The 24,219-nt window shown below is 47.3% G+C and overlaps 1 pseudogene; it reads right to left on the bottom strand.

Moving 5' to 3' along the window:
- Positions 1–4,844: 4,844 nt before the first annotated feature.
- Positions 4,845–24,219, bottom strand: LOC135363555 (histo-blood group ABO system transferase 2-like; annotated as a pseudogene).

The raw sequence follows: 24,219 nt of genomic DNA, 5'->3' as shown, positions 1-24,219 counted from the left end.
CGAGCAGAGGAGGACTTGAGCCTAGGAAGCCTGAGGGAAGACATGGCACAGTGAGCCTGCAGGAGGAGAGTGAGCACCGTGGGGACCTGGCGCTCAGGCCTACTGGGAGACCACATCCCACCCTCACTGGCTCTGTCCCCAGGGCTGGAGGTCGTCCAGCTATCCACCCTCCGAGCCTGTAGGCTGCCAGTGGCTGCCAGGAGAGGAGGCACCTGGTGCAGGAGAGAGCCCTCAGGCAGAGAGGAGGGGACAGGTGCTCCCCCAGCAGCTGGAGAAACTCGGGGTATCCACCCTCCCAGGCTGCAGGCTGGCAGTGGCTGGCAGGAGAGGAGGCAGCTGGTGCAGGTGAGAGCCCTCAGGCAGAGAGGAGGGGGCAGGTGCTCCCCCAGCAGCAGGTGCACTGGGTCAGGCTGAGGGGGCATCATTGGACAGCAGTGCCTGCAGCTGCGGTCTCCACACAGACCCTCTCCTTAGGCTCAGCACAAGCTTCTCTGGATGGCCTTTGTCCCCCAAATACAAAGTCTGGTCCAGGGCCCCCCCACCAAGTCCTGACTCCCAATCCTTTCTACTCAGCTCAAGTGACAAGAAATGGCCAATAGTTTAGGTGGTGTTGGGTGCACAGGGAAATTTGCTTTTCTGCCCCATGCTGTAACGTTGCTGGTATTTTAAAGATCTCAGGACTCTGAATCAAAAACAGTAGGATGCCGGGGACCCCAGCTGGCTTTCTGGAAACCTACCTCTGTGCCTTGCAGCCTTCCCATCCCACCAGCTCTGCTCAGAATCCCTCCAGGCCACAGACCCACAGTCTTGGGTCCCAGACAATGTGCCTTCAGAAAGTGATCCCGGTGGGGCAGTAGGACACACTGCAGATTCCAGCACATCCCCCTCCCAGAAACTGAGGGTACCGCTGGATGAGCTGTCTGAAAACAGCCAGGTCAGGGTTCCAGGAAGACACCAGAGGCACAGGAGTCACTAAGGGGCATCTGAAGGTCAGGTACGGGCAGTCAGAGCTTCCAGGCCCTTCTTCCCTAAAGCTCCTCATTCCTCAGCCTTTCTTCCAGTGATTCTGTTCGGTTTCTATCTGCCCCAACTGTTATCCATTGCCTAGGCAGCAGAGACTCACATATGCCTTTAATGTTTTGGACAATGAATGTCCACTTCAGTACATAGCCACTTCACTACTGGGAGAGTTGGTAGAAAGCAAAAAGTCACAGAGGACTCCAAGGGTCTGGACTTGGTGTTTCCCTCTCCTGAGATGGGGACACCTGTGGGATGAGCAGGTGGCCAGCTAGTGGGGGGTGGGCAGGGACCTGACGTGGACAGATGGGGTAGGTGAGGCCCGAGGTCCCCGGGGTATGTGCCTGGCATCTGGACTGAATAGGTCTTCAAAGCTGCAGATTGGCTGGGATCATCTTCAGGCGGAGGAGGAAGGTGAGGGGAGCAGAAAGGGACTGAGGAGGCTTGGCTTAGACAGGAGAGGGCTGAGACACTCCTTTGGGGGGAAAGTGGGTCAGGTCCAGGCTCACAGGGACAGACCTTGAGGCCATTGGGCTATGTGAAATAAGCCAGTCCCTAAAGGACCAATACGGGAGGACCCCACTTGTGAGGGACAGAGAGCACTCCGATTCATAGAGGTGGAAGGAGCTGCTGGGTGCCGGGGCTGGGGAGGGGAAATGGGGGGTTAGTGTCTCCTGGGTAGAGGTTCAGTTTGGGAGGATGACAAAGTTGTGACAGTGGATGGAGGCGGCAGGTGCAGAAGAGTGATTATACTTATTGCCACTGAATTGTACCCTGAAACGTGCTTAATGGTATCAGTTGTATGTCTATTACACAATAGGAAAGTAGTGAGTCAGGAGGACGGGTCCATCGAAAGTCCCAGGAAGGCCCAAGAGCAGGGATCCTGTATCTTAGTTCTCGCCCTCATGCTCTGCGCCTTGTTGGGTGTCTAAGCTCATAGTGGTATCACTAAATGCTTGCTAAGACAGAGTGCAGGCAGATGGTCCAGAGAGAGTGCACAAACCATCTGTGGGCACTGAGGAATCCCAACAGCACATGCATCCAGACTGAGTGAGTGCCCACATTTCACAAACACCAGCATGAATAGCCATTTAAAACGAAGGCAGATGACACTCTGGAAAACACTAGGGAGGTTCCTCAAAAAGTTGAAAAAAGAGCTACCTTATGACCGAGCAATTGCACTACTGGGTATTTACCCCAAAGATAGAAATGTAGGGATCCGAAGGAGCACGTGCACCCCAATGTTTATAGCAGCAATGTCCACAATAGCCAAACTATGGAAAGAGTCTAAATGTCCATCAACAGATGAACGGATAAAGAAGATGTGGTGTGTGTATATATATATACAGAGAATATTATGCACCTATCAAAAAAATGAAATCTTGCCATTTGCAATGACGTGGATGGAACTACAGTGTATTATGTTAAACAAAATAAGTCACTCAGAGAAAGACAATTATCCTATGATCTCAGTGATATGAGGAATTTGAGGAACAAGACAGAGGATCATAGGCGAAGGGAGGGAAAAATGAAACAAGATCAAACCAGAGAGAGAGACAAACCATAAGAGACTCTTAATCTCAGGAAACAAACTGAGGGTTGCTGGAATAGAGGGGGTTGGGAGGCATGGGGTGACTGGGTGATGGACACTGGGGAGGGTATGTGCTATGGTGAGCACTGTGAATTGTATAAGACTGATGAATCAAAGACCTGTACCCCTGAAACAAATAATACATTATACGTTAATTTAAAATTCACTAAAATAATAAAAATAAAACAAAAGCAGGTGACCTCAAGCTGTATTACAAAGCTGTCATCATCAAGACAGTATGGTACTGGCACAAAACAGACACATAGATCAATGGAACAGAATAGAGACCCCAGAAATGGACCCTCAACTCTATGGTCAACTAATCTTCCACAAAGCAGGAAAGAATACCCAATGGAAAAACGAGTCTCTTCAATAAATGGTGCTGGGAAAATTAGACAGCCACATGCAGAAGAATGAAACTGGACCATTCTCTTACACCATATACAAAGGTAAACTCAAATTGGATGAAAGATCTCAATGTGACACAGGAATCCATCAAAATCCTAGAAGAGAACACAGGGAGCAACCTCTTCGACCTCAGCCACAGCAACTTCTTGCTAGACACGTCTCCAAAGGCAAGGGTAACAAAAGCAAAAATGAATCTTTGGGACTTCATCAAGATAAAAATCTTCTGCACAGCAAAGGAAACAGTCAACAAAACTAAAAGGCAAGCCATGGAATGGGAGAAGATATTTGCAAATGACATTACAGATAAAGGGCTGGCATCCAAGATCTATAAAAAACTTCTCAAACTCAACACCCAAAAAACAAATAATCCAATCAAGAAATGGGCAGAACACATGAACAGACACTTCTCCAAAGACATACAAATGGCTAACAGACACATGAAAAAATGCTCCACATCACTAGCCATCAGGGAAAAAGAAATTAAAACCACATTGAGATATCACCTTACACCACTCAGAATGGCAAAAATCAACAAGGCAGGAAACAACAAATGTTGGTGAGGATGTGGAGAAAGGGGAACCCTCTTACACTGTTGGTGGGAATGCAAGCTGGTACAGCCACTCTGAAAAACAGTATGGAGTTTCTTCAAGACGTTACAAATAGAACTACCCTACCACCAGCAATTGCACTACTGGGTATTTACCCCAAAGATACAGATGTAGTGAAAAGAAGGGGCACCTGCCCCCCAATGTTCATAGCAGCAATGTCCACAATAGCCAAACTGTGGAAGGAGCCGAGATGCCCTTCAACAGACGAATGGATAAAGAAGACGTGGTATATATGTACAATGGAATATTCCTCAGCTGTCAGAAAGGATGAATACCTACCATTTACATTGACATAGATGGAACGGGAGGGGATTATGCTAAGTGAAATAAATAAATCAGAGAAAGACAATTATATAGTTTCGCTCTTATGTGGAATGTCAGGAATAGCACAGAGGACTACAGGGGAAGGGAGGGAAAACTGAACAGGAAGAAATCAGAGAGGGAGACAAACCATGAGAGACTCTGGACTCCGGTAAACAAACTGAGGGTTACAGAAGGGAGGAGGGTGGGGGGATGGGGTAACTGGGTGACGGGTATTAAGGAGGGCACATGTTGTGATGAGAACTGGGTGTTATAGGCAACTAATGAATCACTGAACACTACATCAAAATCTACTGATGTACTATATGTTGGCTAATGAATTTACACTTAAAAAATTAAATAAAATTAATAAATAAAAAATAAATCCACGGCAGGAAATGGAAATAACCCAGCGGGCGCCATGCTCCTGGAGGCTGAGCTAGCGGTCACGGCCAAGGCCTCTGGCGGTGAGGGCACCGGGGTTCTGAGAGGTGGCTCGGTGCACTCCTGACCATGAAGCCCCATGGCCATGGCAAGGTGCAAGGACTGGGAGGGAAGACCCAGCCAGGACCCGTTCTGGCTCCACGGCTGCTACAGGGCTGCTCCCAGCCCCACCAGGCGGTGTCTGTTTAGAACCAGGGAGAAAACCTTTTCCCTCAATTGTTCTTTTTAAAAATGGTTGCTCAGCATTGACACAGAAAAACATCTGACATAAAACTGGAGCCATTCACAGCTGCAAATGACCCAGAAGTGAAGAAAATGTAGTGAACGCAAAGAGAGGACGTTGTATCCCCAGGCAGGCCTCCTGTGAGCAGGTGCGGCTGGGGCGCTGGACACGCCAGTGCAGGCTCCACAGTGTCCCTCGAGGGGACAGAAATAGGAACCTGCTCTGATGGCTCCGCTGAAGTCAGCACCCCCTGCTAGAGACTGGGACAGCCCCTCATGAGTTCCAGGTGTCCTGGTGATACTGGGCACGGCCCAAATCTCAGCTTCTTCATGACCCGGGGCCAGCCCAGCAGCTGCACACAGGTCCTACAGGGCCAGCCCAATAGCTGTGGGTCCCGCAGGTCCTCCAGGGACAGCACCTTGGTGGGCTTGTGGTCCAGCAGGTACCTGTTCAGGTGGCTCTTATCGTACCACATGGCCTCGATCCCATTGGCCCAGTTGACCACCATCACCTGGTGACAGGCTGAGGTCAGACGGTGAACCTCCGCCACAACCCCCCAAAAAAGGCCCCCATGTAGTAGAAGTCACCCTGGTCCTTGGGGATGTGGGCCTGGGACTGGGACCAGCGCTCATAGCTTAAGTCTTCACGGGCCACCCAGTAGAAACCGGGGTGCAGGGTGCCAAAGAGGGGGGACAGGATCTCCATGCCCATGTGGTCACAGAACTTCATGTCCACATCCCCGCACACCATGTCATCCACCTCATGGAGGAAGGGCTCCTCACAGAAGCGGCTCATCATCGCCATGTGCTGCATGGACACAACCTGCCAGCGTGGGGCGCCACGGACCTCAAGAACCACCACCCTTCGGTGCTCCTGGAGGGGCACACGGGACACAGCAACCAGCTGGTCGGTGAAGACATAGTAGATGACCCTGTGTCCACCATGAAGTGATTCTGCAGGAACAGCTCCAGGAAGACCCCGTATCCACAGGGGCAGGGGACAGGGCAGGAAGAGGGTCACTGCCAGAGGCTGGCAGCAGGACCCCAGAGCTGGGGGTCATGGACGTGTGCACCTTCTTCATGGGGACAGGCCCTGGGCTGCTTTAAGCAAAAGCCACCCTGGCCTGTCCTGAGCAAGTCCACCGGCAGGGCCTCCCTACCTTCTGCTCCCAGAGATAGGGGCCATCAGCACCCCATCTTACACAGGGGAGCCTGAGGCTTAGGAGGCTGGAAACCCATGCAGCCCCACTCTCAGCATGCTGGAGCCAGGAACACCCCCCTGTCCTGAGCTCCCAGGCAAACCCTGCAGGTGCCCTCCCCTGGCTGAACCCCTGCAGGTTCTGTCCCCACCTGCCATGAGTTGAGCACCTTTGGGCACAGCCCGTGTTTCTATGTCCTACAGACTGGGTAGAATCAGCAGAGCCGGCCAGCTGCCCCACTTTACTTTGAGTGGGCTGTCGCTGGTCCCCAACAGAGCTGTCTCCACCCCCTATAGGGTCCTCCCTTGAAGGCTACTGGGCCTCTGGCTGACAAGGTCCATCAGTAAACCACTGGTATTCCTAGGAGGGGTCACCCTCGAACTCCCCAGATCAGGAATCAGGTTCAGCCCATGGGCAGGGAAGGGGAAAGATGACCCCTGGAAAAAGGGGGCTTGCTTAGTCCCCAGCCTTGAATCCAAGGGTGTAGCTTCTGGTTCCAGGTCTACATCTCCCCGACTCCAAGAAGTTGGAAGTCTTGTCCAACTTCCTCACATGGCTGGTCCCCCTTTGAGGGGACTACCTGCCCCTCACTATGGGGACAGCAGCTCCCCCATTGTCAGCAAGGGTTGTGAGCCCCTCTGAGACTGATTTTTTTAAAGACTTTATTTGACAGAGAAAGAGACAGAGAGGGAACACAAGGAGGGAGAGTGGGAGAGGGAGAAGCAGGCTCCCCGTTGAGCAGGGAGCCTGACATGGGACTTGATCCCAGGCCCCTGGGATCACGACCTGAGCCGAAGGCAGACGCTTAAGGACTGAGCCACCCAGGCGCCCTGAGACTGACTTTTTTACACAGGCACTAAGACTACTTCCCTGTGCCTGCCCCCATACCTCGCAGGTTAGTAAATCGCTCACACAGGGAAGGCAGGTACTACATTTAAATAGGGGACGAGCACACACACCCAGCAGACATGAGTCAGGTCACCAGGGGGCAAGTAGAGGCCCAGCCAATGGGAGAACAAGCCAGACATGATGCAAGGGGAGAGAAGAGTGCTCCTGGCAGAGGGCACAGAGAATGTAAAGGATTGGAGTCAGGCCCAAGGCACATGTGGGACAACCACACAGCTGGGTGGCCCACAGAGGGGGGCTGCGGTGGGAGAGGTGAGGCTGGAGAGGACAGACAGGTGGGGAGCAGATCGCAGAGAGGCTCAAAGGTTATGTTCTGAAACGATCAATCTGGTTACCGGAGGAGAATGGTCTCTATACAGCAGAGGACAGGGAGACCCTAATCCTAACCTCTAACCCTTAACCCTAACCCCTAACCCTAACCCTAATCAAACATCATGCTCAATTTTGAGGACTAACAGCTCTACTCTGAACTCACAAACAAGTCCATCATTCTGGCTTTCACTCATTGCCCAGTATTGTACTGAAAGTTCTACCCAAAACAATAAGGCAAGAAATAAGGCATCCATATGTGAAAGGAAACAGTAGAACTAGATCTATTTGGAGACCAGAGATGACATCATCTTATACAGAGAGCTTCTTAAAAGAATCAACAAAAAATCATTACCACCAGTTACCTAATTCAACAAAGTTACAGAGCAAAATATCAATACACAAAAATCTCTCTTATTTGTATACACTAGCAATGAATCATCCAAAAAGGAATTCAAGAAAACAATTGCATTTTAGGGAACATCAACATTGACCAAATACTTACGGATAGATATAATCAAGGTGCAAGTCCTGTCCACCGGAAGTTACAAAACATTGCTGAAAGAAAGGGAAACTTGAATAACTCTGAGGACACCCCACGGTGATGAAAAGACATACTATTGATAAGATGGCAATAGTACACAATGCGATGTGGAAATTCAATGTGTTCCAAAGGAAATTCACAAAGGCCTTTGGGAAGAATTGCACAAGCTAATCCTAACAGTCATATGGAATTTCAAAGGACCACAAGATAGCCAGAACAATCTTGAAAAAGAAGTTCAAAGGTGAAAGGTCATACTTCCAAAGTTCAAATCTTTGTATTAACAAAGCCAAGAATAAGTCAAACGTTGTGCTATTCTCGTAAAGGTATGCATACACCCTGAAACAAAGAATGCATTGTATGTTAATTGAGTTTAAATTAAAATTTTTTTCAATAAATAAAATAATTTTTTTAAAACAAGGTATGCATACAGATCAGTGGGATTGAACTGAGAGCCGAAATAAACCCCTTCATCTATGGTCCACTGAATTTTGACAAGGGTCGACAACATTACATTGGGAGACAACTGGTTATCCATGTGCAGAGGAATGAAAGTGGACCCTTACCTCATACCACATAGAAACATTAGCTCAAAATCAGTAAAGGCTTAAATGGAAGAGGTAAAATTACGAGAAATAAATGGGGCTAAATCTTCATAACCTTGGATTTAGCAATGTTTTTAGATCTGACACCAAAGCATAAGAAAAGAAAGAAAGAATAGATAAAATCATATCCTCAAAATTAAAAATATTTTCAGGGCGTCCAGGTGGCTCAGTAAGTTAAGCATCTGACTCTTAATTTTGGTTCAGATCATGATCTCAGGGTCATGAGATCAAGCCCCATGTCAGGCTCCACGCTGAGTGTAGGGCCTGCTTGAGAGTCTCTTTCCCTCTCCCTCTGCCCCCGACCGCTCGCACACTCTCTCTCTCGCTATTAAAACAAATGTTAAAAAAAAATTTTAAATCTTGGTACATCAGAAGTTACTAACCTAGGGGCGCCTGGGTGGCTCAGTTGGTTAAGCGACTGCCTTCGGCTCAGGTCATGATCCTGGAGTCACGGGATCGAGCCCCACATCGGGCTCCCTGCTCAGCGGGGGGTCTGCTTCTCCCTCTGCCCTCTTCCTTCTCATGCTCTCTGTCTCTCATTCTCTCTCTCTCAAATAAATAAATAAAATCTTAAAAAAAAAAGAAGAAGTTACTAACGTGAATGTGAAAAGACAGCCCCCAGAAGGAAGGAAATATCTGTACCTTATGTATCTAGTAAGAGTCTGTTGTTCAGAATATATAAAGAGCTTTTACAACTCCTCAACAAAAAGACAACCCAATTTTTAAAATGGACAAAGGACTTGGATAGACCCTTCTCCAGAGAAATCATGGGGAGTTGGGTGTTTAATGCATACAGAGTCTCCCTCGGGGAGAATGAAAAAGTTCTGGAGAATGATGTACAACCATGGGAACTCAGCTAAGGCCAGAGAACTGTGTACCTAAAATGTTTTAGGTGGTAAATGTTATTTATGTTTAGTCACAGTGAAAAAATGAATGAGGGACTGATGCATGTCACAACATGGATGGACACTGAAAACAGCCCAAGTGACAGAAGCCAGACAGAAAATACCACTCAGATTAGAGCCATCTGTACTCCTTCAATCCATCAGGGTTGTGCAAATAGCAGGTCTCGGGAGCAGCTCCAGAAAAAGAAAACTGAATCCGAATGGAGAAAGACATTTCAGACTGTGGGGCAGGTGGCGACAGCTGAAGTGGGTCTGTGGTCTGGGTTATAATGTGGAAACCGAGATGATTTCCTCATTTAGGGTTACGTGGTGCTTCTGCAGGAGAGTGTCCCTGTTTGGGGTAAAACGCACTGAATCACCCGTGTGAAGTGGTAAATGTAGTAAGGAGACGACAGCTGGGGGGTCTGAGTGTGGAGATCAAGTGTATTTGTGCTGCTGTGACAGGTTTACCACACTTTGAAATCTCTACAGAGTCAACTACTCTTCCAAACAACCATGTCAGCACCAGGTCACAGAAGCAGAGACGACATCAAACTCCAGGATGGAGGCCAAGCCCTCCCAGATCCAGTTCACCCACCGTGGAGCAGCCACTCGCCCTTGTAGGAGGCCACATGGTAGCAAGACACTCGTGGGAGGATTAGGTCGGTGGCCCCTGTGTCTTGGGGGCAGTAGAAGCAGTAGAATCTGGAATTCCAATTTTCCACAGTGCTCCACCAAAAACTGGTTAGAACTGTGAAAATGCATGAAGGGAAGCCTCAGGAAAGTGGACTGGGGACGCCAGAAGGGGAGGCTGGAGGGGGGAGCCTGCCACTCAGGGTCGGTTACAGGAACAACTGTCAGTTACAGGCCCAACATTAGAACCCTCCACAGGAGAGACTCACCAGTCACAGGCCGCAGAGGGGAAGATGCAGGTTTCACCTCCTCCAAGAAACCCACCACCCCTGCAGCTCAGCAGGTGACAACCCTCCATCACCTGAAGCCCTGCTTTTCTCCAGTGGACTTTCCTTCAAAACAACCCTCCCAATTTCCCCCACCTTCCCAAGAAATAATGTTTCTCTCCTTTCTTTTTTTTTTTTTTAACATTTTATTTATTTATTTGAGAGAGAGAATGAGAGACAGAGAGCACGAGAGGGAGGAGGGTCAGAGGGAGAAGCAGACCCCCCGCCGAGCAGGGAGCCCGATGTGGGACTCGATCCTGGGCCTCCAGGATCACGACCTGAGCCGAAGGCAGTCGCCCAACGGACTGAGCCCCCCAGGCGCCCTCTCTCTTTTCTTTCTTGCACTTGCCTGTGATGTGGCCGTAGCTTGTTTGTCCCCGATTGCAAGTCTCTGCTATTCCCAAATAAACCCATTTTGCTAGTAAAATAACTGGCAGTTTTAGTTTAAGATTAACAGAACTAATAAATTCGATAAATTTGCAAGAAACGAAACCAACATACAAAAATCAATTGCATATTTATGTGCTCATAACAAACTATCAGAAGTACAGAGAACAATGCATTTCCACCTGCATCAGAAAGAACACTATACCCTGGAATCCATTTCACCAAGGAGGTGACGGACCTGTTCTCTGACACCCTGATGACCGGCATCGAGGGAGACACACGGAGACGGGAAGACACCCTGTGCTCACGGAAGAGCGGACACTGTGAAAATATCTACTCTCCCCCACCTTCTCCTGAAATACTGACCAGGTGACAGGCCTGTTCTCTGACACACACACACACACACACACACACACACATACACACACACACCCGTGAGACTCTGATGACAGGCATCGAGGGAGACACACGGAGACGGGGAGACACTCTGAGCTCACGGAAGAACCGACACTGTGGAAATGTCTACTCTGCCCAAAGCCGTCTACACAGGCCGCGCCATCGCTGCCCAACTTCTAGCCGGGTCTTCACAGACACCGAACCACAGCCCCAAAGCGGGTGTGGACGCGGGGAGGACCCCGCAGGGCCGAGGCCGGGGGAGCACGAGCACCGTGGCGGGAGGCCGCCCCCGACCGCAGACTGCGGAGGAGCCCCCGGAACCGAATCCGGGCGCGCATAAACACGTGCGCGTGGGCCGCCGGGGCAGGTCCGAGGCCCGAGAGCGGAGGCCCGACAGCCCCGCGCGCAGCACCGCCCACGAAGCCACGGAAACGTCCCGGTCTGTGCGCCCGCCCTTCCTCCGCGGGGTCCCGTGAGCGCGGACCCCCTCAGCAGGCCCGCTCCGACGGCTTCTCCTCACCTGCTCCTCCCACCGCGGGTCCTGAGGAGGCCCGGCTCCTGTCAGCGTGGACACCGCCCCGTGTCCTCTAGAAGCTTCCACAGCGAGTCCAGAGGAGGCCCGGCTCCTGTCAGCGCGGACGTCAGGTTCCGAGGTCCGGCTCCTGTCCCAGCGGCTGCGCAGGCCGGGCTCCGGGCGGGAGCCGGGGTCGGGCGCCCTCTGCAGGCGGGGGACGCAGTGCAGGACAAGGTGAGCTCAGCGGTCAGTGGAAGCACCTGCTCGCTCCCGGGGTCCTGCTAAAGCCATTAAGTTCTGAAAATTCAAGCTGAATGGAGCCCAATATCCCCCAGACTTCTCCAAAAATAGCTAAGGAACAATTAATTGGAAACAATATGGAAGGACAACTGTCCCTGACCCAAACAGTGCCACTGAACATGGCCCTGGCCCTGACTGAACATGACTCTGACCCAAACTTCATCTCAAGCCTGGTCCTGACCCTAACCCAGGACCCTAACCCTAGCCCGCAACCTGAAAACAATGTTCACAATAATCAAAAGGTAGAAACCATGCAAATGTCCATCAGTGGCGAATGCATAAACAAAGTGTGGTTAAGGGTTTGGGTCTGGGTTCAGGTTTGGCTCAGAGTTCTAGGTCAGGGTTTGGGTTTAGGATCAGGGTGAGGGTGAGGGTTTTGGGTGAGGGTGAGGGTACTGGTTAGAGTTAGAGTTTAGGGCTTTAGGCTTATGATTTAGGGTTTAAGACTTAGGGCTTAGGGGATAAAGTTCAAGGTCAAATTTGGGGTTTGGGTTCAGGGCTCATGACTCAGAGTTCGGGTTCAGGGTTTGGGTTCGTGGTTCATGGCTTGGATTCAGGTCTTGGTTCATAGTTCAGGTGTGCGGTTCAATTTCAGGTTTGGGATTCAGGGTTCCAGTTTGGTGTTTAGAGTCACGTTAGGTTTTCGGGTTAAAGTTAGGGGTTAGCGTTAGGTTTAGGGATTACACATGTTCTTCAGTTGTCCTCATGGACACAAAATTTCTATCTGAAGTTTCTAAATCTGAAATCTATTTAGTCTGGGTGTCAGGAGCTTGTTCAGAATTTAGGGTCACAGTAACTGCCTACCAACAGCATTCTGGCCCTAGAGTTTCCCAGTCACCCAGATGCTATTTGTTTTGTTTTGTTTTTTCTTGGTTCAAACATGCCCTCTGCATAGAAGGGTGAGCTGGTGCCAAATTTGGGATGATTTCACAGTGGTAGAGGTGTGAAACCAAATATTGTGGAAATGTCCATAGAAAATGAAAAAGGAGACAAATAATTTGTCGACTCCTGATTCTTCCACAACAACAAAGACCAAGTTCCCAACAGAATCTGATAATGTTCCCTAGGAAGGACTATGGTACTCATTACCAGTACCAAAAGAGGGCCCCCTCCCCTGGTTTAAACTAAGACTCACAGGAGGATACTTCCTATTTTGTTGTCAGAAATAAAATTTTATTATTTGGATGTTCCAGTGGACAATATGTGGAGGGCATTGCCAACATTTTCCACTCTCCCCAAATCCTCATCAACACACGGATACAATGCAGACAACATTGTAATGCACTGCTCATTGGAATTCCAAGAACAAGGAGGGCTATTAGAACTAATAAAAATATATCTACTATTAAACTCAGAAAAAGCACTCTTTATGGGCACTTAATGAGGACCCCTATCCTTAAGATCTAACATCTCATCCTATGGAATCCACCCATAAAAATCGTCAATAATAATAGCCTGCCAACCACTGTAACCACCCCACGATTTACCTATAGACTTGTAATACACACTCCAACCGCTAGAGACACACTTCTCAACAGCCGAACAGGACTTGCCCACCCCCGGGGGACCAACTGTTACAGTGATGTAAAAAAATCCCACTCCTTGGAAATCCCAGCCGTGAGGACAAAGGCACAGAAACTACATCCATAACTTAATAAAAGACAGACATCTCGTTAGCCAGATGCTGCAGATCACCACCACTCTCACGAAGTCACTCCACAGCGGACTCCAGATCTGTCTTCTTCCCAGGATTACAAGGTGCGCCACATTCTTCCAATACGCCACCCTTAAAACAAAACCTTTAACTGTCCTTGTCGGTCCTGTGTGCAGGCTCACAGTGAGCCCTGCGAAAGCTGGACACCTTCTTGAGAGCACTCAGCCTCTCGCGCCTATCCTAGCAGATAGAGGGTGCCGCCGCTCTCCCCAACTTCTGTACCAACTGGAAAATACTTTGAACAAGTCTTGTCATACTCCATACAAAAGGCATATTCTTCATCTGCAAAATTACTGACAGTGAAACACCACGGATTCCTCTCTCCTTCTTGAACCTAGGTAAATTGGAGATACAGGTTGGCCAGAGCTATTATCCCCAATCCCCATACCCCCCGCACACACACACCCTTACCTTGTGCATTCCAGACCAGTTTCCATCAGCTTTGCTCATTCTCAGCCATTGTGTCTGCAGAATAGTAGAGTAGAACTGAGGTGCCGGGACTGAGGTGCTAGGTACTAAGCCAGCACCTTGGACCCACTCACTACCAGAAATCAACACTCGTTTTATCAACAGATGCATCACAGAAGACGTTGCCACCACAGCAATTAGAAAAGTCGTTACAACAGAGGACCTAACAACCTCTCCCAGTCTCCACGGCCCCACTCCCTGGCTCCAGGGACTGGCTCATCCATAGGCATGTGACCTGGTCCCAGCCAGTGAGGTGGCAGGAAACTCGGGTCTCGGCCTGCAGAGCAAAGCATGGGGTGGACCACCCAGGCCGGGGGCTTTTCCATCAGGACTGCAGAAGTGGCCTAGGCGAGGCCAGTGCCAGCCCCACAGAGGGCCCAGGAAGCCAGGGGCTCGATAACATTGCTGAGGGCTGAATCGAATTCGTCCTGAAGCCCACGCATGCTAGGTCCTCCACTGACTCACAAGAACCATAAATGTGCTCACGGTCTTGGCCTGAACAAGATGACCGTCTGCGTGGTATATAATCTGCAAGATGTACCCGCCAGGCAATGGGGACATACTCAGCCAAACAATACCTACGTGTACTTCAACCACTGACAAACATCTCGTGGGAAGCTCGAGGCATTCAGATAAATGCGGGGGAGTTCCTAGGCCTTAACTCTTGGTCAGTCTCGCTATCATCTTTCCTTTCAAGTTTAGGGGCCGGGTCAGGCAGGATAGATCCCAGTGTACGCCCACGTTGCCATTTCAGAATAAGAGCCCTCTCCCCCACCATCCATCAGGTTGCAGATCTGGGCTGTGGGAAACTACCACCCATGGGCCAATGTGACCTCCCCCTGTATTCTGTAAATTAAGTGTGGCTGGAACATGAGCTATGGACGGTCTGTGGCTGCTTTCAAGCCACAATGCAAGAGTGGAATCATCGTCAGAGAGACCATGTGGATTGCAACGCCTAACAGAAAATCTTTACAGAAGACTTTACAGAAGAGTCTGTGCCGATCCCTGTTCTAAAAGGTAATATTATCATGTCACTCCTTTGACTAGAACGTAGCACCTTCTGGGTAAAATCTAATTTCTTTACCCCCACAGGCAAGGACTTCCATTGTTTTAGCCAGAACTGCATATCCATCCTCCTCTATTTATACCTTTAATGGCACATCTACATGTCTGCAGCCCAGTGTGATTCACTGCAGTTTACATGGTACTGATGCTCAGAAACGGAGGTGTAAGTGTGAACGTGTGAGTGTGAGTGTGTGTTGACTCTTTGTTAGCCACGGTATGCGAGTAGAACACAATACAGTAGCGTGCTTTCTGTCTCACAGTGACGGCCACGTTATGTGGTTACCTAATGACATCAGAAGGAATCCACCTTCATAGAACAAACTTCGTCTGGGAAGATTCTCAAATCCCTTGTCCTGGGCCCTATGCTCCACCGCAGCTGGGGGCACATAGAGGGACAGAGATGCCTATGGTTCCAGGACAAAAGATCCCGAAACCAATTACTTACCTGTCATCCAGCCAGGCAGCTGTGAGAGAGATCTACTCGTAGCAGAAAGGACAGAACGAGAGACAACAAATGACAACATGGAGTGACAAGTGCCACTACAGAGGACGCTCAGGAGGACTGGGGTGTGCAGGGTTGGCCAGAGCAGGGGCAGGGGGACCAGGAATGCTCCAGGAGGTTGATCACAGTTGTGTCCTTGCGTGGCTACACGTGTCAGTGTGACTGGCCATTGGCCAGACAGGAAATGACAGGGCGGGAGGGGGGGGTCGCTACAAAAGAGATTTCTTTCCATACAATTTTATTTTGCATGCTTTTCTGACTCCCTAAAGCTGGATGAGTATAACATGAGGTATGTAGTTTGCCATTTCTTTAAAGTCTGAGGTACGGCACACAGAGCACACTTGAGATTTATTTTTGTTGCTTTCGCAGTCTGATGACTTTTCCTGCCTTTATATCTGACCCAAGGACAGGGAACAAAGTCAACACAGATCTGCACACTTTGAAATGTCAACAGAAATCTGCAAACCCAGGTTCCCACAGGAGTGGGAGTTTGAGGACCAGAGTGACAAAAAGGGGAGGAAGATAGCAAGTAACCAAAAGAAGATGTCATGTGTCTGTGAGCTGGCCACCTTCTCTACCTGTCGGAAGGAAGCCATGCCTGACAGGAGGGAGCCACACCTGGACCTGGTCTCTCTAGGCTGCTCTTGAGCAGAGCAGAGGATGTGCTGAGCTGGGTGTGGGTGTCGGGGGAAGAGATGGGCAGCTGGCCACAGATGTTACCTGCCAAGTACCTGTAGGACCAGCTCCCGGTCCTCAGCTAAGGTTAAACAATAAATACGTTTCGTTACATATTTACTGTGACAGGAAAGGTGCTCAGTGCTTTGGGTGACTATATTCTTAAAAACACTTTATGGAGGTATGACTGACATACAAAAAGCTGTCCATAATTAATGTATGCACCTTGACCCTGAACCTAACCCTAATATCTAGTTAAGATATACTCGATTTAGAATATGGCTTATAAATTATATGGTGGTTTTTAGAAGCTAGGGGATCCAGGGACCAACCTATTCCATCTTCTTCTCCCTCGAATTTGACAGATTGGAACATATTCTGCCACGTGCTATGTGGAGAGCGGCCACACGGGGGCAACGGTGAGTAAAGAGTAGGGCAAACCCGGCCACAAAGCCAATTCTTCCTTCATCCTGTAAAACCTTGCTCATTCAATGTTCACAGATCATTCTATAGATTATTAAAAGTGTGACTTTGCTGAACTTTTTAAAAAACAAACTAATTCTTTGAAACCATTAAAAATATAAGATGTTTTAAAAAATCTCGGAGTTGGCGAGCAGATGAAGACCCAAGGGCCTGGGAAAAGGCTGTGACTATTGAATATGTTCAGATCTAATTAGGAAACAAGTATGATTTACAGTCCACTTATTTTCACAAGGAATTTGTGTCAACTAACAGTACTGAACCCACACAAAAGAGTGCAGCTCAGAGGAAAACAAAATGAGAATCAACAGCCCCAAGAGGCAGAGAAAGAGCCACACCCGGGAGCAAAGAAGACATACCACAGAGGCTAGGCTCAGGCTGATTTGCAGCCTGTAGGTCCTCTGGAGCTAGAATGCCCCCAATGCCCCTGGGGGTCGTGGGTCGGGCAGAGCTCAAACCCTGATGCTGCATTGTTGTAACCAGTGACAGGTCTCCTGGTCACTTCCTCCATGAGACACCCCCCACGCCCTGACTACTCCAGCCCGCTTCTGGGAACTCCCATTCCTCTTTCTGACCCCGTTGTTTTTCCCTTCACTTACAAAGTATATAGTATGTTTACCTACATACTATTCTGTCATTTAAACGTTTTTGTCATGTTCTCACTGCACTGTACTTTGCATCATCCACCCTGATGTATAATCACTTGTTGCATTGCATGACTTAACTGGGGACTAGGAACACCCTCACGGTGTCATGGGGCTAGTGTCCTGGGCAAGGTCCTCACTAGGTCCTCATCCTGCAGCTGTTGCACTGAAGGTCTGATCCAGGCACTGCTGTTTTCGTGCAAGCAAGACAGCACAAGGCAAATAAGCCAAAACCTTGGGTTTCGGTTCGGATACTCATGGCCCCTCAGCCACATCAAATGGCGTGAGGGCACACCCTGAATATACTTGCTAGTCCAATGTTGCCCTAGGGAATTCCCATGGAACAGCCATTGTGTCAAATGGGGGAAAGCAGTGTGAGTGGGGAGGGTGGGAGTTAGAATTCCTGAGATAGAATCAGTCTTGGAGACTGCCTAGCACTTAATAGGAGTTCATTACATAGTTCTTGAATGAATAAATGAATCTAAAAACATTTCCTAATTTTAGAAATGATGAGCCTGAAGCTCAGATTAAGTGACTCACCTAAATTGTACTGGAAATTGGTGACAGAGCCAGACCGAGATCTGAGATGGCCTCCGGCATGATCCCCCTGAGTGGCTTTAGCTCGAGCCATAATCACGCATTTAAATTTTCTGGACTCCCAGGCTCTCATGTGGCTCTTCATGTGGCATATTCTGGGAACAAAGGTCATGTCAGTGTCACAGAAACCTCTTACACTGGTTATAATGAGACTTTGTGAGGTCAATGGAATCCCAACCCATAGGCCATCTCACAGTTTGTCTGCAAAGATATGGTTGGTGGGAAACCCACATACTGACAGAGGGTTAGTGTCAGAATACTACTGAGGTTAGGTGCAGGGTCAGGGTGGGGATGAGGGTCAAGGTCACCCCAAAGGTCAAGGTTAGTGTGAAGATAAGAATCAGGGGGAGCAGGGTCAGGGTCATAATCAGTGCTTTAGGGCTACTGTCAGGGTCAGTTTTAGTAAATGGTCAGAGTGAATGTCAAATTATGACTCATTTTGAAAGTTAGGGTCCAGATTACTGTGACAGTTGGGTCCAATTCAGGTTCAGGGTGAGAGAGGGTTCCAGCTCAAAGTCAAGATCAGAGTCAGAGTGAAGGTAAGGGTCAATTCTGGGTCGGTATCATGGAGAATGCCAGATTCAGAATCAGGTTAAGGGTACACTGCAAGGTCAGTAACATGGTGAAGGTCAAACAAGGTAAGGGTCACGTTCAGGACCAAGGATAGGGTGAGTGTAGAGTCAGGATCAGGGCCCAATGTGACATCAGCATGGTGGCCGCAAGAGTCTTCCCTTTTTTCCTCTCCCCTTTTATTTACAACTACTTCGACATTCATAATCAAACAAAAGTGCCTATGCTCATCACACCAGGACGCCCAGATTTCTATGCACCTGTGCATCAGAAAGTAGGTGGACAGGACCGTGAAGGGGGTTGCAGATCCAAGGAAGTTGATGAGCCTGCCCCACCCTGACTTGCTATGACTGGGGAAGGGTCATGGGATCAAGCCCCACATCAGGCTCCCTGCTCGGCACAGAGCCTGCTTGTCTCTCTCCCTCTCCTTCTGTTCCTCCCCCTGCTTGTGCTCTCTCTCTCTCTCTCAAATAAGTAAATAAAATACTTTTTAAAAAGAAAAGAAAAAGACATTACAACTGAGACTGCAGAAAAACTGGATTGTGAGACTAAACAATTACAAGCCAAAAACTCAGATAACTTAGAAGAAACAGATCCATTCCTAGAAACAAGCAACCTACAAACTGAATCAGGAAGAAATAAAAAATCTGAACAAACCAATAGAGACTAAAGAAATTGAATCAGGAATCAAAAACCTTCCAACACAGAAACCTCCCTCAGGACCAGACAGCTTCACTAGAGATTCTACCAGACAGTCAAAGAAGAATTAACACCAATTCTTCTCAAACTCTTCCAAAACATTGAGGAGGAGGGACTACTTCCAAAATCACCTTGCGAGGCTGGCATTGCCCTGATACCAAAGCCAGAGACGGACGCCACAAGCAAAGAAACCTACAGACCAATATCTCTGATGAATCCAGATGCAAAAACTCTCAACAACATATTACCAAACTGAATTCAAGAACATATAAAAAGGATTATACATCACGAGCAAGTAGGATTTATCCCTGGAATGCAAGGATCATTAAACATACACAAATCAATAAATGTGATCCATCACATTAATAAAATGAAAGGGAAACAATCACATGATCATCTGAAGAGATGCAGAAAAACCACTTGACAAAATACATTATTTCATAAAAACCCTCAGCATATCGGGTATAAAAGGAACATACCTCAATATATTAGAGGCCATACGTTATGAGCCCATGGCTAACATTAGACTTGCTGGTGAAAATTGAAAGCCCTTCGTCAAGAAGCAGCAACAAGACGTGGATGCCCACACACACCACTCTTATTCAGTTTGGTATTAGAAGTCCTTGCTAAAGCAATTAGGTCAAAGAAATAACAGGCATCCAAATCAGGAAGGAAGAAGTGAATCTGTCACTGTTTACAGATAATATGATTCGGTCTATAGAAAATCTAAAAGGCTGTTAGAGTTCAGTCAAGTTGCAGGATACAGAATCAACTTACAGAAATCGCTTATGTTCCTATACACTAAGAATGAAACATCTGAAAAAGAAATAAAGAAAACTACCCCATTAACAATAGCATCAAAAACAATAAAATATTAGGAATAAATTTAACCAAGGATGCGAAAGTCCTGTACAGTGAACTATAAGACTTTGTTAAAAGAAATCAAAGAAATGGAAAGACAAACAAATGGAAAGACATACTCTGTTCATGGATCAGAAAAATTTATATTGTTAAAATGTCCTTCTTGAGGAAAAAAGAACAAAACCAGAGATATCACACTTCCTGACTTCAAATTACACTACAAAGCTTCAGGAATAAAAACAGTACGTTACTGCATAGACAGACAAAAATAGACACATAGACCAATGGAACAGAAGGCACAGAAGTGAACCCCTGCTTATACAGTCAAAAAATTATTCAACAAAGAAGCCAAGAACACACAATGGGGAAAGGACAGCCTGTCAACAAGTGAGGTGGGAAAAACTGGATGAGTACATGCAATGAAATTAGACCCACCAGTCACAAAAATTCACTCAAATAGATTAAAGACTGAAACAGAAGGACCTGATACTATAAAACTCCTAGAAGTAAATATAGGGAAGAAGCTCCTTAACGTTGCTTTTGGCAATGATTCCTTGAATAGGACACCACCAGCACCAAAGACAAAAGGGAAAATGAACAAATAGGGCTCCAGGAAACTTAAAACCTTCTGCACAGCAAAAGGAACCATTAACAAGACAAAAAAGCACTCTACAGAATGGAAGAAAATTTTTGCAAGACATACATTGGATAAGGAGTTGTGTTTTTTTTTTTAAAGATTTTATATATTTATTTGACAGAGACAGACACAGCAAGAGAGGGAACACGAGAAGGGGGAGTGGGAGAGGGAGAAGCAGGCTTCCCACGGAGCAGGGAGCCTGATGCAGGGCTCGATCCCAGGACCGTGGGATCGTGACCTGAGCCAAAGGCAGACGCTTAACGACTGAGCCACCCAGGCACCCTGGATAAGGAGTTATTACTGAAAATATATAAAGAACTCATACAACTCAAAATCAAAAAAATCTGACTGAAAAATGGTTGGAACGAGACCTTTCTCCAAAGAACACATCCCAATGGCCAACAGACACATGAAAAGATGTTCCACATCACTCATCATCAGGGAAATGCAAATCAAAACCACAATGAGATATCACTCACACCTGTCAGAAGGCCTATTATCAAGAAGACAAGAAATAAAAATTGCTGGCTAGGGTCTGGAGAAAAGGGAACTCTTTCATGCTGGTATGCATGTACATTGACTCAACCACAATGGAAAACAATATGAAGCCTTCTCAAAAATTAAAAATAGACCCAACAATGATGCAGTGTGATTCCACTTCTAGGTATACACACAAAGGAAATAAAAACAGGGTTTTTGAGAGAGATATGCACTCCTATGTTTACCGCAGCGTTGTTCACAATAGCCTGTAAGTGAATGGATAACGAAGATGTGGTATATAAATACAATGGAATATTAGACAGCCATGAGAAAAGAGGACATCCTGCCATTTACAACAACATGGTGGGCCTTGTGGAAATGATGCTAAGTAAAATAAGTCAGACAGAGAAAGACAAATACTGTAGGACATCACTTATAAGTGTAATCTAAAAAACCCAAACTCACAAAAACAGAGCAAAATGGTGGTTACCAGGGGTTGGGGAGTGGAGAGGACAGGGCAGATGTTGCCTAACGGTACAAATTTATGATGAACAGTGAGCACAGACAACAATATTGTATTATAATCAACATACTTGCTAGGAACCTAGAACTTAATTATTCTAATGACTAAAAAGACAGGATAATTATGTAATATGATAGAGGTGCTAATTGTTGCAATCATTCCATGATATATAATGTATTAAGATACATAAATATATCAACATGTACACCTTAAATTTATACAATGTTATATGTCAAATATATTTCAATTAAAATAATGGATCAGGGTCAAGATCTGGGTAAGTCTATAGGGTGAATATCAAAGCAAGGTTGTGCATCAGGGTCACAGTCGAGGATAGGATAAGGGCCTGTGTCAGTTAAGGATTTGAATAAGGTTCAGGGTCAAGGTCAGGGTTAAGTGAAGTTTCATGATCAGTATGTGGGTGGATCAGGATCATGAGGGTCAGGAACATAATCAAGTCCAGCTGAGGTTCAGTCAGATCACTGTTAGTGGAAGGGTCAAGATCAGCGTTAGGGTGAGAATCAAGAACAGGGTGAGGGTTAAATTCACATGAAGTCCAGGATAAGGGTCGGTGACAGAGTGAAGGTCACAAGCATCAGGTTAAGGTTGAGTTTTGTCAGCAAGGTGTGAGGGTGTCTCAGGGCCTGAATGACAATCAGTCACATCAATCCAGGGTTGTTGAGTGTTAGAATCAGGGTCAAGACCAGGGTTAAGAGTAGGCTCAGATCTGTGTGAGGAACAGAGTCTGGGTGACGGTTGCATTTTGGGGTCAAAATCAGAGTCTGGTTTATCAATAAAGGAAGATCAGGGCTAGGGTCAAATTTAGATGACTGTCAGTTTTATGGTCAAGGTCATGATGAGAGTCTGGGTGAGGATTATGGTCAGAGTCAAAGCAAGCCTCAGGGTTAGAGTTAGGATAAGGTCACAGTCAGGGTCGTGGTAAGGGTCAGATAGCATTAGGATATTTTCAGTGTGAAGTTCTTACTGAAAATCAGGGTTATGTGAGGGATGTAGTCAACATCAGTGTCAGAGTCAGACATGATCAGGGGAGGGTCCGGGTGAGACCCTCAGGTAAGAGTGAGGTTGAGTGAAGGTCAAGTTGTGGGTAGGATTAGGGAGAGCATTACTGTTAGAATGATGGTTAAGCTTAGGGTAGAATCAGAGTCAGGGTCATAAGTCAAGTTCAGAGTTGGAATTAGGGTGTGTGAGGTTGAGGTTCAGGGTTAAGTGGAACAGGGTCATGGTCAAGGTGAGGGTCAATTGTCACAGTGAAGTTGGTCAGCAAGCCCCTCCCCACCACCCAGCACCACATGCAGCTTTTGCAGATGCCACCTCCTGAAATGCTCTCCTGCACTGAGCTCACCTGCTTGGAGTCCTCAGTGCTGCCTAACCCTCCCTGCTGACCTCCATGGGGATACAAGTGTCACGAAGGCAGGGATCTTGGAACAGAATGTTTTGTCCATTGATGGATTCCAAGCACTCAGAAGAATCTGTGGCCCACAGTAGGTGTTCAATTGAAAGCTTATTTATTAAGCAATGAGTATCCATTAAGGTATTTCTAGAGGGAAAAAGTACATCTGGAAATAAAAGAAACTGTTCACAGTAGTTCTCTGTGGAAAAATTACAAGAAACATTCATGGTTGACTTGACACATGTCCAAACTATTTAAAATTTTTAAAAATTAATGTTGATTATTTTATAATGACCAAAAGTGGATTCTTCCACTTTGAGAAAAAACAAAGAACTCCAGGTAGAGTTCCTGGTAAAGTGACAAGAGACTCAGTGCATTGTAGCTATTACCCAAAACTCAAACAACTGGCCACCTTTTGGGGAGCCTTGGAACATCCTCAAAGAAACCCTACTCTAGTTCTCTTCTCTAAGGAGGAAAGACAAACCAAGAGACAAGACAACATGGAAGGTCTATTTATTCAACAGCAGCTTTGAAAAGGAATCCTTGAGACAGTGAGGTGATGTATTTCCCCATTTCTACTTCACTTCTTTCCACATGGTTCTGTCCTTCGCAGGCTAGAGCCTGATGCAGAAAAGGTGACTGTCTTAGATGTATGTATACATGACCTTGGAGGGCACAGTCTGGAGGTGCAGATGGAGAGGACATTTGTAAAAGTGGGACAGCAGAGTCTCACTGTAGCCCACCAGGAAGTAGAACTTCTGTGCCCTCAGGACCAGGGCACAGATCTCCAACTGGTTAGCCCAGCGCTTTAAGATCAGCTGGACAGTCAGACACCCTGGGAAGGTGCCCAGCATGAACTTTAGGAGGGAAACATCCTCCACTGTTCGCTCTGCAGCATGGTCCTCCCCATCCAGGTTACCTGAAAGGAGAAGGGCACCTGGAAGACTCAGCAGAAACTCCAGAGGTAACATCCAAGAGCACTGGGCACTCAATTCCACCCCCACTCTAGTTTCTTTACTCTTCTTCTACAAGTGGAATAAAAATAATAACACTTTAAAGTTCAAAGTACATTATTTCATTACATTCACAAACAAATCCTGTGAAGTATGAATTATCGGTTATTGCAAAAGGGGAGACTGAGGCCTTAGCAGGGCACAAAACTTAGATGATCCTTTCCTGTCTAGCCTTTTCCCACTCTTTCTGGATGTTTATAGAGGCACTGGCCATCCCTTAGCCCAGAGAGATGAGGCCACCAACTACTTCTGAGACTGGGGACATGAGCTCTCTCACCAGCCAGGGCCAT

This window comes from Mirounga angustirostris, unplaced genomic scaffold, assembly GCF_029215605.1.
Source record: "Mirounga angustirostris isolate CCGP_5_RB_7025 unplaced genomic scaffold, mMirAng1.0.hap1 SCAF_2, whole genome shotgun sequence".
NCBI lineage: Eukaryota > Metazoa > Chordata > Mammalia > Carnivora > Phocidae > Mirounga > Mirounga angustirostris.
The sequence above is the reverse complement of the archived record's forward strand: the minus strand, read 5'-3'. Positions and strand labels throughout refer to the sequence as shown.